Source organism: Pristiophorus japonicus, chromosome 15, assembly GCF_044704955.1.
Source record: "Pristiophorus japonicus isolate sPriJap1 chromosome 15, sPriJap1.hap1, whole genome shotgun sequence".
Classification (NCBI taxonomy): Eukaryota; Metazoa; Chordata; class Chondrichthyes; family Pristiophoridae; genus Pristiophorus; species Pristiophorus japonicus.
In genome coordinates this window covers 64,318,397-64,335,711 of record NC_091991.1, presented here as the reverse complement: position 1 = coordinate 64,335,711, position 17,315 = coordinate 64,318,397, and the positions used below count along the sequence as shown (strand labels likewise).

At 41.2% G+C, this 17,315-nt stretch overlaps 1 long non-coding RNA gene across 2 annotated transcripts in view; it reads right to left on the bottom strand.

The window, feature by feature from the left end:
* Positions 1-17,315, bottom strand: part of LOC139280816 (uncharacterized) — a 149,756-nt gene that overhangs the window by 56,893 nt on the left and 75,548 nt on the right. The window contains exons 4-5 of one of the 2 annotated variants that reach the window (XR_011596776.1): positions 12,488-12,565; positions 3,912-4,881 (exon numbers count right to left, since the gene is read on the bottom strand). The exons of the other annotated variant lie outside the window; for it this stretch is intronic. This is a non-coding gene — a long non-coding RNA (uncharacterized lncRNA). Of the gene's footprint in view, positions 1-3,911; positions 4,882-12,487; positions 12,566-17,315 lie in introns of those variants that run through there. 2 annotated transcript variants of the gene reach the window in all.

Sequence of the window (17,315 nt, the reverse complement as noted above, 5' to 3'; positions counted from 1 at the left end):
TGGGCCTCTGACTGCCAATATAATGCTCATTGTTATAAGGGAGATATCTGTACACCTACTCTGTCTTTCTTTGATCAATTGTTTTATTCGTTAAAATTGCTCTTCAGGGGCAACCTGGAGTAAATTTGAACTTATTTGAGGATACTTTGTAATCTAGCAGTGAATGAAAAGGAATAACTTTATCAAATTTTAAAAATAGATACAGTTCAGCCAGCAACTGCTAACACTCTTGCTCTTCAATGTTTGACCTAGAGAAATCTACCTAATTGAAATTTGTAAGATACCAATTGTCTAAATTGCATGCTTCAGCTGATATGAAGCATTGACATTAATTGAAGTAATGGAAGGTTCTTTATTCCTCATATCATCTCCTTCCCTGCACCACTGGAGACCTGGGATGGAGATTGCTGCATGGCATAGTGACATCAAACATTTATTTGAGACACTTCACAGGTACCCTGGTTATATATCCATTCCACAAGCAGTACAAAACATTTTTCCATGTGTTTAAGGTCAGTGGTTGCAGCCTCTATTTCACCATCTGAAGGAGCTGCTCTTCAACTTTTGATTGCACCTCTCCCCTCTCTCCTCCCCACCCCCTCCTCCAAACACTGCCTATGTTTTGGACACCTGTTGTGCCGATGAGGAGGTTGACCGATCTCTTGGTTGGTCTGGAAAAATCTGCCACGTACAAGTCCAGGTTGTCCAAGATCACTAGGAAAGGTTTCTTCGACTACTCACCTATGTTTACATCTTTAGTACACACTTGGGTGACCATGAGGAATGGCCATATGGGGCTGGATTTTAACACCCAAATATGGGTGGGTTGGGGTTGGGTCAAATGTTAAAATCCACTTCCGGGTTTAATGCAGGCGGGACAAGGGGCAGGCAGCCAACCCGCTTCTAGGAGATGGGTTGGCAATTTAAATATAGCCTCTGATTTAACCTGCTTTGCAGGTTTTCCATTTGCTGGCTGGGTTTCCCAGATCTCGAACATTGCTTTACAGCACTGCTTGTGGGCCAGGAGGAGCAGGAGTGCTTCTCCCTTTACCCGCACCCCCCCAACAAATACCCCTCAGGTTGTGGATCGGACATACCTGCTCTGGAGTCCTCCCCTCCCGACTGGAAGCCAAGCCTGTCAATCAGGCTGACTTCCGGGCGGGAAACCTGTCAAGTACAAAAGATGCACGCTGTGAAATTAAAAGTTTCCTATTTAAAACTCCGCCCACCCGTCTACATAAACCGCCCCTGTTCATATCCAGGCCATAGTGTCTGCCCGTTTGCTTGAAGCCTTCAATGACCAGTGAGCACCGCAGGATATCAGTTGTTCTATTGAGCCAAATTACAACTTAAAGGAACTCACTGACAATGGGTTTGAATTTGAACTGACCATCGTGTTATTTATTACTGATGCTCTCCTTCCAGCTTGGGGGGGGGAGGGGTGGAGGAGAGGTCTTTGCCAAAGACACCCTCATTAGCCTGAACAAAAGAGAACACTTACTGAAATAAAGGAAAATATAGAATTGTTCATTCTATAGTCACTATACCATTAATTTTGTGTAGAATTCCATCTCCTGTGACTTTGTGAAAGGGGACAACTAGGACTTCTTATTGAGGATACAACTAGACTACATGTGCTGCTTGTATACATTGATTATTATGTAGTTTAGTATCCCTTGATTAATGTAACCAACATTAAGTGAACATTATGTAATATTACCTATTATGGTGTTTCTTTTTCTTTGATGTCATGTATGTGAAAGACAGAATGCAAATAGGCCTATTGTCCAGTGAGAGTAAAAATATTTTTTTCTTTGAGAACCACGTGATCTTCCCGATGGTTGTGCTAATCCACGGTGGCTCGGATTGGTTCTCATCTCTTCTTAACTGCTGCAACTTGAAAAATAGACGATAGTAGAACCGATCGGAAGGATTGAGAGAGTCATAGGAATGAAAGAGAAAATTGTTCAGAAGCCAAAAAAACATTAAAATAATTAGGCGTTTCACAGAAAGTATACAAGATCAAAAACGTGAAATAGTGTGGCAAGGTCATTATTTTCTTTATGTACGGGAAGCTGAGTAGAATAAATTAGTTTTGATCACAACTGACACTCTAAGCTGCTTAATGAATTGTATCTGGCCACATATTACCAAGTGTTTGCTAGATCTGCCTTTGGAAAGATTGAAGTTGCATTTGTGTAAAAGACACAAATATCCAATCCAGAACACAAGAGAATGCTGTTGTTGCAGTCCTGTGTTAATGCTATTGTACAAGTAAATACAGGGCAGTGTAAATCAATACCCATAAAAAGAAAGATACTTAGTCCGCTTATGGGAATGACTGATGCTTCTGAATCTGAGAAGGTATCTGAAGCTGATATTAATTTATAACATATGTTGTCTTTGAAATTTGAAGGAAATGTGGCCAGGTATTACCGTTTAAATACTTTAAAACTCTTCAGATTAAACCAACTCAAAAACTGTACCAAGTGAGGATTTTATGCCACCATCACCATACATAGCTCAGGATGTTAATAATTGATCATCAGCATCTTTCATTTATTTAACTTGACAAATTACACTGACATTTTTACTTTTAAAGTAAGTCTTTTTCAAATACATTCTCTATATTTTATGAACTAGATAGTGAAAAAAATACTAGAAACGCTTTTTGAACAATATGTATTTATTTAACATCGAATATAAAATTGCAATAGAAAGACAGACCTAAATAATCAAATGACAATACAGACTATGACTATCAATTGAAGACCACCTACTGTCATTGGCAAACACAGGATTAAGAGAACTTCTCCATGAAATTAAATGTGAAATAGCTGGAAAAATACAACTGAGAGTTTAATTCCAACGAATATTCAGTATCAGCACCATGCATTGTGAATAATCCCAATTTCTGCAGAGATTACAGAAAGATAATTATAAAATATCAATTTTAAATTCTCAGATGTTAGCATCAAGTACACGTCTGTAAAACAAAATCAGGCATCTGTTAATTTTGTCTTTTTTGTGGTAAACTAATCCATGTGATGTATCCATATGGCACTGTCATGGCTTCACCTTGAGCGGCTCCTAGCTGGAACCGTGAGGTCATTAAGTTACCCCCGCCCCCCGCCTTCTGTTGGATTGATACTGTTGATGTAGTTGGTAGTCTTTGTCAGCGAAATGGTCTTTGCATTTTGCTCTCGCAGAACTGTGTTGTGAACGCTAGTGCTATTGATTTTTGAAGCTATATTGCCCAATAAATTGATTATGGCACTAGGTATGTGCCAGAATGCCATCAGCCAGTAGAAGCTGAGCTAAACTGTGTGAAATCTATTTTCTTTTAACTAAAATACTGGAGATGAAGTTACAGTATTGAAATATTATGTACCACACCTAGGTACATAGGCCCCAAGTTTCCACACGCTACAAAACGAGCGCCTGAAAAAAAAATGCGCGATTCTGGAGCGCCCTGCAACTCCATGTCTGCTTGGCGTGGCGCCCAGGGGGGCGGAGCCTACCACTCGCACCGATTTTGTAAGTGGGAGGGGGCGGGTACCATTTAAATTAGTTTTTTTCGTGCCGGCAACGCTGCGCGTGCGCGTTGGAGCGTTCGCGCACGCGCAGTGTGAAGGAAACATTGGCACTCGCCCATTTTTGTAGTTCTTTGTAGCTGTTTAATTTTTGAACATTTTTTAATAAAAGCACATTTCCCTTCTATGATCAGCACTGAGGCTTCTTGCAGCAGTGAGAAGGCTGCAGGAAGCCTCAGAAGTTGAGGCAGCCGTTTCCCAACGGCCTCTCCCCCCACTGCCGTCGGGAATGGCTGCTCAACTTCTGAGGCTTCCTGCAGCCTTCTCACTGCCTCCTTCCCCCCCCCCCGCCCGCCGTCGGGAACGGCTGCCTCCTCCCTCCCTCCCGTTCGCGGGAACGACGCCACACCGCTGAGCTGACTGTAAGGCTTCCACCTCAAGTGGAAGGCTGCACAAATGCCTGCTTACTGCCCGACTGCCCCTCCCTCCCTCCCGTTCGCGGGAACAATGCCACACCGCTGAGCTGACTGTAAGGCTTCCACCTCAAGTGGAAGGCTGCTTGCTGCCTGCTTACTGCCCGACTGCCCCTCTCTCCCTCCCATTCGCGGGAACGACGCCACACCGCTGAGCTGACTGAAGCACTTTCACACAGGTAGGAAGATGGTTTATTTAATCTTTTCTTTGCTCATAAATTTTTATTCAGGTTGGATTTATTTGTATAATATTTGTATAAGTATAAATAAGGATTTATTGTAGAATTTAATGACTTCCCTTCCCCCCCCCTCCCCTCCCCCCCCCCACCTCGTTCTAGACGCCTAATTTGTAACCTGCGCCTGATTTTTTAATGTGTAGACAGGTTTTTTCAGTTCTACAAAAATCTTCACTTGCTCCATTCTAAGTTAGTTTGGAGTACGTTTTCACTGTGGAAACTTTGAAATCAGGCGTCAGTGGTCGGACACGCCCCCTTTTGAAGAAAAAATTCTGTTCCAAAGTGAAACTGTTCTAACTGACTAGAACTGCAGAAAAAAAAATGTGGAGAATTGCGATTTCTAAGATAGTCCGTTCTCCACCAGTTGCTCCTAAAAATCAGACGCAAATCATGTGGAAACTTGGGCCCATAATATTTCAATATATAAATTCATAGTAATAGAAAACCCAATCAAGTGTATAAACACTTCTAAGTGATAAGCATGTGTAAATGGCCCTTCCAGTGTTCTGCTACTGGTGACAATTTTTTAATGTATACATACAATAGGAAATGTTACATCCTGACTATATAGATATTAAGATGAGTTCTTATTCATTCACCAATTTACACATTGCACTGGAAATGCTGCTTACATCCTTACTGCAACACACAAAAATGCCAAAGTAATAAATACTGTGAATGTAAAGTGCCATCTAGTTGCACTGTAAGAATTTCACTTTTCACCAGATTTACTATATAGGGGACTTGAAAGAGATAGATATTATATTAAATAGTACACTCATAAAAATAATAACATTAATACATGGCAATATCCTCCAGTAATCCCCATTGAATAAATTCTAGATTGGATTACAGTACATTCCAATTGCTTATTCCTGCTTTAGAATTCATTCATGTGTGCATGTTTGTTAGTCATTGGCAGTTCACACTGGATAAATCACTGTAGCATCCAATTGCCATGGTGATGCAGGTACAGGATTGCTCTCAAACAGGCATATGAACAAAATAAGAAACCAGTGCCTGTCTGCACCAACTTACTACTTTCTAGAATAACTAAAAATAATTTATCAAATACCATTGAAACTTACCGCTGGTTTTAAAGAGAAACTGTTTGTGCTTTTCTTCATTGTTGCATGCACCATATTTTGTGAGTTTGTTTTCTGAAAGCAGGTTGCGGGCCGTCATATTGCTCTTCAGGGAAGGCAGTAGGTTGTATAGTTATCTTCTAATGGGGCAAAATCACTACCCTGAAACTACACAACCTACTACCTCACTCTGGCAGAACATTGAGATACTGTCACGGCTGACTGATGAGCAATGCCTGAAGCCAAATGCAAGAACATAAGAAATGGGAGCAGGAGAAGGCTATAGATTCCATAGAGCCTGCTCCGCCATTCATTACGATCCTGGCTGATCTTTGACCTGAACTCCACTTTCCTGCCCAATCCCCACATCCCTTGATTCCCGAGTCCAAAAATCTAGCGATCTCAGCCTTGAATACACTCAACGACTGAACATCTCCAGCCCTCTGGGGCAACGTTCCCCCTAAGATGTGCGGCTGCGCACCAATCGGGAGGCCCCACACAGGCCACTCACCAGCTTCTGCCACTGGAAAAGATACTGTGCATGTGCAGCAATGCACCGAAAAAAAATTAAAGGGAACATTGCTCTGGAGTACAGAATTCTAAAGATTCACGACTCTGAGTGAAGAAATTTCTCCTCATCTCAGTTCCAAATGGCCAATCCCTTATCCTGAGACTATGGCCGCTAGTTCTAGATTCTCCAGCCAGGGGAAACAACCTCTCAGCATCTATCCTGTCAAGCCCTCTGAATCTTATTTATTTCAATAAGATTACCTCTCATTCTTCTAAACTCCAGAGAGTATAGGCCCATTCTACTCAATTTCTCTTCATAAGACTACCCTCTCATCCCAGGATTCAATCTAGTAGGAACACACAAATTGTATTTTACACATTATACAGTTTGCAAAATTATTGTAGCAAAAGCATCATAATATTTGCCCCAGCTATTTTACAAATTTGATACCTGGCCAATCAGAACATGAGCCCAGTTAAACAGTGTGGCCCTGAAATTCTACTGGAGCAATCTTAGTGATTGTGTCTGTGATCACGCTCACTGTCCTCCAACACTTATCCTTAAGTTAGTGGAAGGTCACTTCATTTGCATGGGGCAATTCGTTTATGCCTGTCTGCCTACCTACCCCATGCTCCAGAAAACTGCCCGTCCATGGGAGCATTTTTCCAGGCTCACTGCCCCAACCTTGGCCATGACTCCAATTATCCCCGAGAAAGGGAGCAGATCCACTAAATCATTTTTTTTTAAATGTCCTTTTCGGGAGGCCAAACATCTTGCCAGACGTGGGCCACACTCAACCTTGTGGAGGCCCGTATGCTTCATTTCTCGGTGTATGAGCTTCAGCTAATATGCTGGGTTCCTATCCAAAGTAAAGGTGGGAATCCCTGGCTTAGCGATTCCACGCCCCTGGGTCCCCGCCCCGCCCCACCCCACTCTGTTTCCGTGGGGGTTCAAGCAGTCTCTCACTGAAATTATAGAGGGGGACCAGTGGAACCCCCAGAGAATTTCAGGGCCTGTACCTTCATTTATACCATCATAAATATCTATCCAACCATAAATACTTAAATATATAAGCTGCTTTTCTGTAAAAATTTTTTTTAAGTAGATCGAAACTCAAGGGTGGAAATTTGTTGAGGCCCATTTCTGGGGCGAGGGAGGGGAACAGGAGTGGGGTGATCTTGGGCCAGCAGCGGCCTTCAGGAGTGCTGTGGAGCCAGGAGGAGCAGTTCTGTTTCTCTCGGCTCCACGGAAAGGTAAGTGTGTCAAATTTTACTTACTTTGAGGTCATATTAGGAAGCAAAAAACTGAGCAACCATATTATTTGGCAAGATCAGGTATTATTCTGTATTCAAATGCTGATGCAACATTTTATTAATTTTTTCACTTGAAAAGAACTGTAGGAGTGTTGATAATCATGGGATAAACATACCGTGCCCAACAGTGATCAAATCCAGGAAATATTCACCTCTGCTGTGCTTTTGTCACACATTGATTACTTGGCTACATTATTAATTGGACATCTTCCACATCCTTAATCAAACAAGTGCTTTACAACCTAAAAAAGAATAATTGACCAATCATGCTTGGTCTAAGATCTTCATTTGACAGGATTATTTAAATCATTCTAAAATATGTCCACATAATTAAAATAACATGTATGGTTTTCAACTGATCCATCGCAGTTTTGACAACCACCTTAGGAAAGACAGTAGATTGTATAGTTATCTGACCGGAAGGGTGTAACCCTAAAACTATACAACCTACTACCTCACCCCAAAGGGCAGTAATATTCTGCAGCAACAATCAAGCAGGAAAATGGTGTTCCTTCTGTTATGTACCTGCATAGAAGGGAACAAAAAAGGAAACCGAGAACTAAAAGTGCAATCACATGAAAAGACTTTTCTCTATTTGGTCAAGCAAATAGCGGAGAAAAATCTCAGTTGCCATATTGATAAGGGCAAGTATGTATTAGTACCGTAAACACCACAATAAAGAGGAATCTGCAACCATATTTATACCAATATGTGTTATCAATTAGATTGCAGACACTAGCACTTCATCAGAATACAGCATTTCATGTTTGCAAGAGCTTAACCGTAAGCAAATCGTAGAAATGTGTACAAGCACTTTTTTCCATAACATATACAGCAATATATAATCAATAATATATAATAACCTGGGAGAGAAATGTGTCATATCAGTATTAACATAGTCAAGGATGTTCTGTTAAGATCATGAACCATGACAGTGAGCCTTCAACACATTACCTTTTGTATTATTGAAAGTGTTTACCGTTACTGCCACTACGAAAGCAACGGAGAATTGTGGTGCAGATTTGCAGTACATAATAGGAAGAGGGTTTTTAAAACTGGTGAAGTGAAACATGTTGGCCTGGATTTTGCTCTTGGCGGCACAGGAATGGTTTTCATACAGTTGCTCAGAGAATTTTTGCGGGCTTGTCACCAGAGATTTATACTAATGGAGCGTCTGATCCAGTGTGACATCCTTTACAGGAGATCTGTGGTATCTGTGAGCAGGCTAACAAGCAGAGAGGGTCTTCAACCAATCAGATTGAAGAACCTTCACTAAGAAACACAGACTATAGTATAGGAGCAGGAAGGTCTTACTGCAGTTGTACAGGGCCTTGGTGAGGCCTCACCTGGAATATTGTGTTCAATTTTGGTCTCCTAATCTGAGGAAGGACATTCTTGCTATTGAGGGAGTGCAGCGAAGGTTCACCAGACTGATTCCCGGGATGGCTGGACTGACATATGAGGAGAGACTGGATCAACTGGGCCTTTATACATTGGAGTTTAGAAGGATGAGAGGGGATCTCATAGAAACATACAAGATTCTGACGGGATGGGACAGGTTAGATGTGGGTAGATTGTTCCCGATGTTGGGGAAGTTCAGAACTAGGGGACACAGTCTTAGGATAAGGGGTAGGCCATTTAAGACTGAGATGAGGAGAAACTTCTTTACTCAGAGAGTTGTTAACCTGTGGAATTCCCTGCCGCAGAGAGTTGTTGATGCCAGTTCATTGGATATATTCAAGAGGGAGTTAGATATGGCCCTTATGGCTAAAGGGGTTAAGGGGTATGGAGAGAAAGCAGGAAAGGGGTACTGAGGGAATGATCAGCCATGATCTTATCGAATGGTGGTGCAGGCTCGAATGGCCTACTTCTGTACCTATTTTCTATGTTTCTATGTTACTACAAACCAGGAAGTAAAAAACAAGAAAATATAAATTACATTTAATTCATTGTACAGGAAACACAGTAAAGATTGGGACATACAGATGGAATTAAGGGAGAGCAAGCGCCATTAGCCTCACCGTTATTATTGCAGCAAAATCTGAGCCGTTGTCTCTCAAATAACAAAATTGCCAAATTAAAGTACTTTACAGAAATATTTATCATCCTGTACTTCTATACAATACTGTAAATATTTAAACCTGTTAAGACTCGTGGTGGTTTATAAAAGTGATCTATTTTGATGTATCTCACTCCTAAAATTAAACACAGCTCCATATGTTTAACTGAATTTGTTTTCTGTCACACTCATTTTAATCATAAATGTCACTCAAAGGGGTGCTAAACATCTCTTTGGAAGGCTAAGCAGGCACACCTCCTTAATGAACAGATAAGCCGATGCAAACATGAACTCTTCTGATTTCAATTCAATCATAGCATTATTTAAATTGATCACATCACCCAACTTTAAATATACTACCATGATACTGCACAGCACAGCTTGATGTGGGTTAACTCCTTTATTCACTATGTGATATATTCCTCATCTCAACAGATAGATGATGTGTACTAGTACACAGGAATGCAGAGAAGCAGTGAAAGGAGGCCACATCATGCTGGATAACCAGGGTCACTAGTGCCAATATAAAAGAGTAGCACTGGAAGAAACTTGGGACTGGGTCACCTGCCGCACATCTGATAAAGGACTGGGACACACGGTAAAGGTAAAAAGGGAACAGCAACAATCATGGGTTATTTTACCCTCCATATTGATTGGACAAATCAAATTGGTCAGGGTAGCCTTGAGGAAGAGTTCATAGAGTGCATAAGGGACAGGTTCCTTGAGCAGTATGTAAAGGAACCAACCAGGGGGCAGGCTATCTTAGATATGGTGCTGTGTAATGAGACAGGATTAATAAACAATCTCCTAGTAAAGGATCCCCTTGGAATAGCATGATTGAATTTCAAATTCAGATGGAGGGCGAGAAAGCTGGATCTCAAACCAGCATACTAAGCTTAAATAAAGGAGACTACAAAGGTATGAGGGCAGAGTTGGACTGGGAAAACAGATTAAAGTGGAGGACGGTTGATGAACAGTGGCGTACATATAAGGAGATATTTCATAACTCTCAAGAAAAATATATTCCAGTGAGGAGGAAAGGGTGTAAAAGAAAAGATAGCCATCCGTGGCTAACTAAAGAAATAAAGGATGGTATCCAATTAAAAACAAGGGCATACAAAGTGGGCAAAACTAGTGGGAGGACAGAAGATTGGGAAGCTTTTAAAAGCCAACAAAGAATGTTTAAAAAAATGATTAAGAAAAGGAAGATAGACTATGAAAGTAAACTAGCACGAAATATAAAAACAGATAACAAGAGTTTCTACAGGTATATAAAAACGAAAAGAGTGGCTAAAGTAAATGTTGGTCCCTTAGAGGATGAGACCAGGAATTAGTGATGGTGAACATGGAGATTGCAGAAACTCTGAACAAATATTTTGTATCAGTCTTTACGGTAGAGGACACTAAAAATATCCCAACAGTGGATAGTCAAAGGGTTATAGAGGGGGAGGAACTTAACACAATCACAATCACTAAGGAGGTGGTACTCAGTAAGATAATGGGACTAAAGGTGGATAAATCCCCTAGACCTGATGGCTTGCATCCTAGGTAGCGGCAGGGACAGTGGATGCATTGGTTGTAATTTACCAAAATTCCCTGGATTCTGGGGAGGTCCCAGCAGATTGGAAAACTGCAAATGTAATGCCCCTATTTAAAAAAGGAGGCAGACAAAAAGCAGGAAATTATAGATCAGTAACGAACAGGGTGAATAAAGGGGAACCAGTGGATGTGGTGTATTTGAACTTCCAGAAGGTATTTGACAAGGTGCCACATAAAAGGTTACTGCACAAGATAAAAGTTCACGGGGTTGGGGGTAATATATTAGCATGGATAGAGGATTGGCTAACTAACAGAATACAGAGAGTCGGGATAAATGGTTCATTCTCGGGTTGGCAATCAGTAATTAGTGGGGTGCCACAGGGATCAGTGTTGGGACCCCAACTATTTACAATCTGTATTAACGGATGAAGGGACTGAGTGTAATGTAGCTAAATTTGCTGACGATAAGAAGATGGGAGAAAAAGCAATGTGTGAGGAGGACACAAAAAACCTTCAAAAGGACATAGACAGGCTAAGTGAGTGGGCAAAAATTTGGCTGATGGAATATAATGTTCGAAAGTGTGAGGTTTACACTTCGGCAGAAAAAAAATTGAAGAGCAAGTTATTATTTAAATGGAGAAAAATTGCAAAGTGCTGCAGTACAGCGAGACCTGGGGGTCCTGGTGCATGAAACACAAAAGGTTAGTATGCAGGTACAGCAAGTGATTAGGAAGGCCAATGGAATCTTTGCGTTTTTATTGCAAAGGGGATGGAGTATAAAAGCATGGAAGTCTGGCTACAGTTATACAGGGTATTGGTGAGGCCAGACCTGGAATAATGCGTACGGTTTTGGTTTTCATATTTAAGAAAGGATACACAGGTACTTGCTTTGGAGGCAGTTCAGAGAAGGTTCACTAGATTGATCCCGGAGATGAGGGGGTTGACTTATGAGGAAAGGTTGAGTAGAATGGGCCTCTACTCATTGAAATTCAGAATAATGAGAGGCGATCTTTATTGAAACGCATAAGATTATGACGGGGCTTGACAAGGTGGATGCTGAGAGGATGTTTCCACTGATAGGAGAGACTAGAATTAGGGGGCATAATCTTAGAATAAGGGCCCGACCATTTAAAACTGAGATGAGGAGGAATTTCTTCTCTCAGAGGGTTGTAAATCTGTGGCATTCACTGCCTCAGTGAGCTGTAGAAGCTGGGTCATTCAATAAATTTAAGACAGAGATAGACAGTTTCTTAACTGATAAAGGAATAAGGGGTTATGGGGAGCGGGCAAGGAAGTGGACCCGAGTCCATGATCGGATCAGCCATGATCTTAATAAATGGCGGAGCAGGCTCGAGGGGCCGTATGGCCTACTCCTGCTCCTATTTCTTATGTCCTTATGACTGGGGCGCACGGTAAACCACTGGGGCACACAGTAAAGGACTGGGGCTCATAGTCCATGGAGGCCAAAAGGAAAAGGGGAAAACATACCGACAAAGGATGGGAAGAAATGTAAGTGGAGACATTTTGAGTGGGTGGTTGTGAGGGTAATACAGATACCATCCAACTCTCCATTTAAATTTATCCTCTGGCAAATCACAAATCAGCACTGGTGGTGGTCTTAGAGAAGTAATTAGCCTAGCTATTCATGTACTTCGAAATGCAGGATAATGCAGACTATGGGTGGCCTACACAAGAGAGAGAGAAATGGAATATGTTGCTGGTTTTTGAAAAGGCCAACCTGTGATGCCAACTGCTGTTCCTTTGCAGCTGAAACTTTTGCTAGTCCTCTTGCTGGCAGAATGCAGTATTTTTATTCCTACAAACACAAGAAAAAAATTGCTTTTCAAAAAATTTAAATGTAAACACTTACTGCCAGAGATCATAATTTCAAACAATGTTGGAAAATAATGCAAATACAAGTGTCTGTTATATTAAAAATTGTATGTGCTATAAAATACATTGATAATTCTGCATCACAGTGCTGAAATATCTGCCACACCACTCCTGACTCTTAATTTAACAATGTCCAGATACTGTTCCACCTGCTGAGTTAGTTCATTGTGGATTCAATAGGGTTGAAAAACAATGTCATTGTTCACCATTATCTTTGTTGGAAACTGTATTGAAACTACTTCATATCTCTTGATTTGAAAGGGTTCAACACTACCTTAGTTAAAAGATAATGTTAAACAGTGAGGTCCCTTTATTGGGGGGGGGGGGGGGGTGGGGGGGAGGGAGGAGACTGTGAGGATTTGATTTTTTCTTTCCTCGTGATCTCCAACCCAGATTGCAACAAGCTGACCTGATGCCTCACGTCAGACAAGGCATTTCCTGATTTGATGACAAGCAGATGAGTGAGACTTGCGCAGAGCAACTCTCTCTTAAATATGTCTCCATCATTACAGATATCATTCCTCCCCTTTCATTTCATCCCTCATGAATTACCTGAGATTAGGAACTCGGCAGGTAGAAACCTGTATCTGACAGCTACATGCCACAGTGAGTTCTATCATGCTTCACAAAATATTAATTTTATATTCAGAAAACCATATGCCCCCTTGTCACTAAAAGAAGTCCCTTTGCTCTCACAAAGAGCTGGAGGTCAATAGACAGCTGAACAAATCGCTAAAAAAGTATCCTCTGTATCACAAACAACTGGACAACCAGCAAAGTACAGTATTCATGGGGCCGAAATTCATCAGTCCACTGTCGCCCACTCCCGCCGATATTCCTCCTGAAGATCCGTCCAGTGCCACTTTGGAGGTGGCCTGGATTGGGCGGGATGGGAGAGCCGCTGGGAACCGCCCGCTGATGTCAGTGGACGGCCGAGTGGCAAGCTCCCAAATTCCTGCGGGCGGGAGTCAGCGGCAGAACGGGGGTGGACCGCTGGCTGCAGGCTGGTCTGTCCCCGATGGTAAGTCTCAAGAACCTGAAAAAAGTTAAGTGAACATTTAAAAAAATTTCAACAGTGACTTACCTGCATGGGGTCCCCTGAAGGTCTTCGGATAGTTTTTGTATTTTTTATTGGTGATTTTTTTTTCAGGTCTTCGACCCCCCGTGGGCCCAACTTCATCCTCGGTGGCACTTGGGCTGCAAGCGCCGCTGCCGTCGAGAATGAGACCTCCCGCCCAGATTGGCGGTGTACGTTGTCCATTTGCCACCTGCCGACCTTCAAGGGACCTCAGCCATGAATATCCTGCCCAAAGTACCTCGGTGGCCATCGGCAGCACTTTGGGCAGCATTTGGGCGGGCGGAAGGCTTGATGAAAATTGACCCCCATATGTTAAATGTCTCTATGCAAAAGTGCCTGATAAGGCTTTTCTGTTTGAAACCAGAAAATGAGCCAGAGGACCCATTTCTGTTATGATATCACTTGCAAGTAACACAATGATGTATTTCATCACAAGAACCATGAGTTTCCACTTTGGGCACAATGGGCAATCTGACACAAATTGTGCTAGTTTTAAGAAGTTGTTTTGCTCAAGCTTCCGTTCAAACTCATTTGCTCATCACCGGGCACAATTAGCGGAAAGTGATTAATTCGATTTGGGGATGTGGCCAGATTTGTGGGTGGGGCTGGATTCAAGTGCGATGTTTTTTAAACTAATGCAGAAGATCGCGGAAACTCCATTTGCATTGGACGTAATTTGTGCTTAAGATTCCTCGATCCTTTGCGCTGGTTTGGTTGATTTCGGGCTAATTGAAAACCTAGCGAAAACTGTAGGCCAATTGGTTATGAGGTTTGCCAAGTATCTTTTCAAGGAGGAAAAATATATTGCTGTTCTTTTAAATTATTTTTAAAATTGAATTACTTTTAATATGTCTATGCAGTATCAAAAATCTGCATCACCTCATTAAAGTAGCAACTTATTCACAGAATTCAATACAATTTCTGCTAGTCTCTAGGGAAGATGACTCAGTCTATGAATTGTCGAATGCAGTTTTTTTAAACTATCATTTTGAAAATGTCAAATGTTTTTCATTTAAATAAAATATCTGTAAATAATAATTCTCTCTCTGGTGTAAATTCTCCTCACAATAGAATCAAGAATCAGACTCCTCTCAGACATTCATGCCACTGGCTTCCTTCTGCGGCCTTCTCCAGTCTGACTAGATTAACCCCTCTTTCTAATCCCGCACCAAAATTTATACTACAAACAACTTGACAAATCTAATGTTAATATAAACACTCTCCTGTACAATTGTATTGTTAAAAAACAAACAAAAAGCATGGAGTAGTAATTTACCTTGGTTGCTTCTGTCAGAAGAAGGGCACACAGCAGGAAATGTTCCTGCACATCACTGAGCACCAGTCATCATTGTGCAGGTACTAGGAACACCATCCTAGGCCCATGATTTTATTCACACGACTGCTGGCCGTGGTCCAAGAAAAAAATCTTCTCGTCTGTGTCTAGCAGACCAGCATTCATTTTAAGTCCGGATGTTATTTAAAAAGACAGATGATTAGAGAAGCACTGCAAAGGTATACTCCATCACAAGTGTTTCTTTTTGGAGCTGGAGTGTGCATGACTGACTGGCTGGAATTACTTGTCAAGAGCCACAGCTTCCATGTACCAGCCTTAAAACACAGACAAGGGACTGCATGCCCCTTGCTAATCCATCCCTTACCATCTGTTGTTTTTATATAATAAATACAAAATTCCTTTGCATTATTCAGCTAAATAAGTCCCAATATTGCTGCTTGTCAAATCATGTGGTATAGATGTGAGAGTTGGCTTTTTCCTGATCCTGATATTCATTCTTATTCAGTAGGGAAAATGATAAGAAATTGTTACATTTCTACATATTATACAGAATAATATTCTGGGCTGTCTTCCAAGATAGTAAGACATCTGAGTTGAGATGGTGTTGATGCATTGCAAGGGCAAGCTTATCGTAGCCTCTGGATATGTTACTGCCATGTTACTCAATGCTGTATGATACTTTAAATAGAATCTGTATTTTGACAAGGTGCAGAATATCTTACAATGAAACATGTGAATCGTGTGCCTTTGTAAGCAGACTTCACTGATGAGCATGTGGTGTTGACAGTTGTAATTAAGAAGAATGGATGATCACAGCTGGTGTACTTTTGGTAAAAATTACAAACTCGTTTTCACATGGCAATGAATTACATTTTGTAATAATAGCATTTCCGAATGAAATAATGGCATTTTTAGAATTATCTGTGTATTATGCAGTGGAACCTAATTTGGGTTGAATAAGAGGGTAAGGGTAGGGAGATGTGATTATAGGAATGAGAGTTGGAGAGTCAGGCTGCAATATTGCACGTCTACATCTGTCACATGCTGCCTTTTTGCGTGTGGCTTCTCTGATGGAGAGCAGGATTGCCGTATTTACCTGAAGATTTTATACTTTAACAAAGATTTCTTTAATAAGTAAGTGATAACTGCAGAATTCCACATGGTGTGGTGTCACTCTGCACCAAATCACTTGCCTAAATTATAATAATCCCATTGTTATGTGAAGGGTTTGGCTAGCTCTCAAATACCATAACATAACAATGGCTTATTTTATTATGAACCATTCTTGAGTAGATCAGATAGGATGCCAACAACAGGCCCGAGTAGATTTAAGGCCCTGTAGGTAAATCAGGACTTTTGCAATCGTCATTGTGCCAGTCCACAGAAATGTATTGTGCACTCGATAGTTACGTAACAAACTTTTCAACATAGAAAATAGGTGCAGGAGTAGGCCATTCGGCCCTTCGAGCCTGCACCGCCATTCAATGAGTTCATGGCTCAACATGCAACTTCAGTACCCCATTCCTGCTTTCTCGCCATACCCCTTGATCCCCCTAGTAGTAAGGACTACATCTAACTCCTTTTTGAATCTATTTATTGAATTGGCCTCAACAACTTTCTGTGGTAGAGAATTCCACAGGTTCACCACTCTCTGGGTGAAGAAGTTTCTCCTCATTTTGGTCCTAAATGGCTTACCCCTTATCCTTAGACTGTGACCCCTGGTTCTGGACTTCCCCAACATTGGGAACATTCTTCCTGCATCTAACCTGTCTAAACCCGTCAGAATTTTAAACGTTTCTATGAGATCCCCTCTCATTCTAGTCTATACTAGTTTTAAGACTGTGTATTCCTGCATTATTATTAGGTCACACATTACAATTAAAAATGTGCATGTAGTTCATAAAAAATGTTTTCAAAAAAAGAGGAAAAGTTAAATGTTTTTAATTTTAAAATCTCAGTTTAATGGGCATTTAAGTAATATCTATTCATATTTATGCAGCAATTCAACAACACAGTTAGTTAATTGCCAGTCAATAATTTTTATGGGGAAGCTGTGTTCATTTACATAATTTTCGTAGCTGCCTGCACAGCTTCAGCCTTGTGCAGGGAATGCAAAATGCTTTAACTTAAAAGGTAAGTAGGCAAAAATTCTTCAGGCTTTTGGAAAGGCTCAAGATGCATTTCAATCCTTTGCCAGGCTTTGGTAAGGCTGAAGATGGAGGGAGGGAAAGGTAGAATCAAACAAAGATGAAGTGACAGGAGACCCATAGTGTAGGCATGAAACTGAGTCTGTGGGAACGA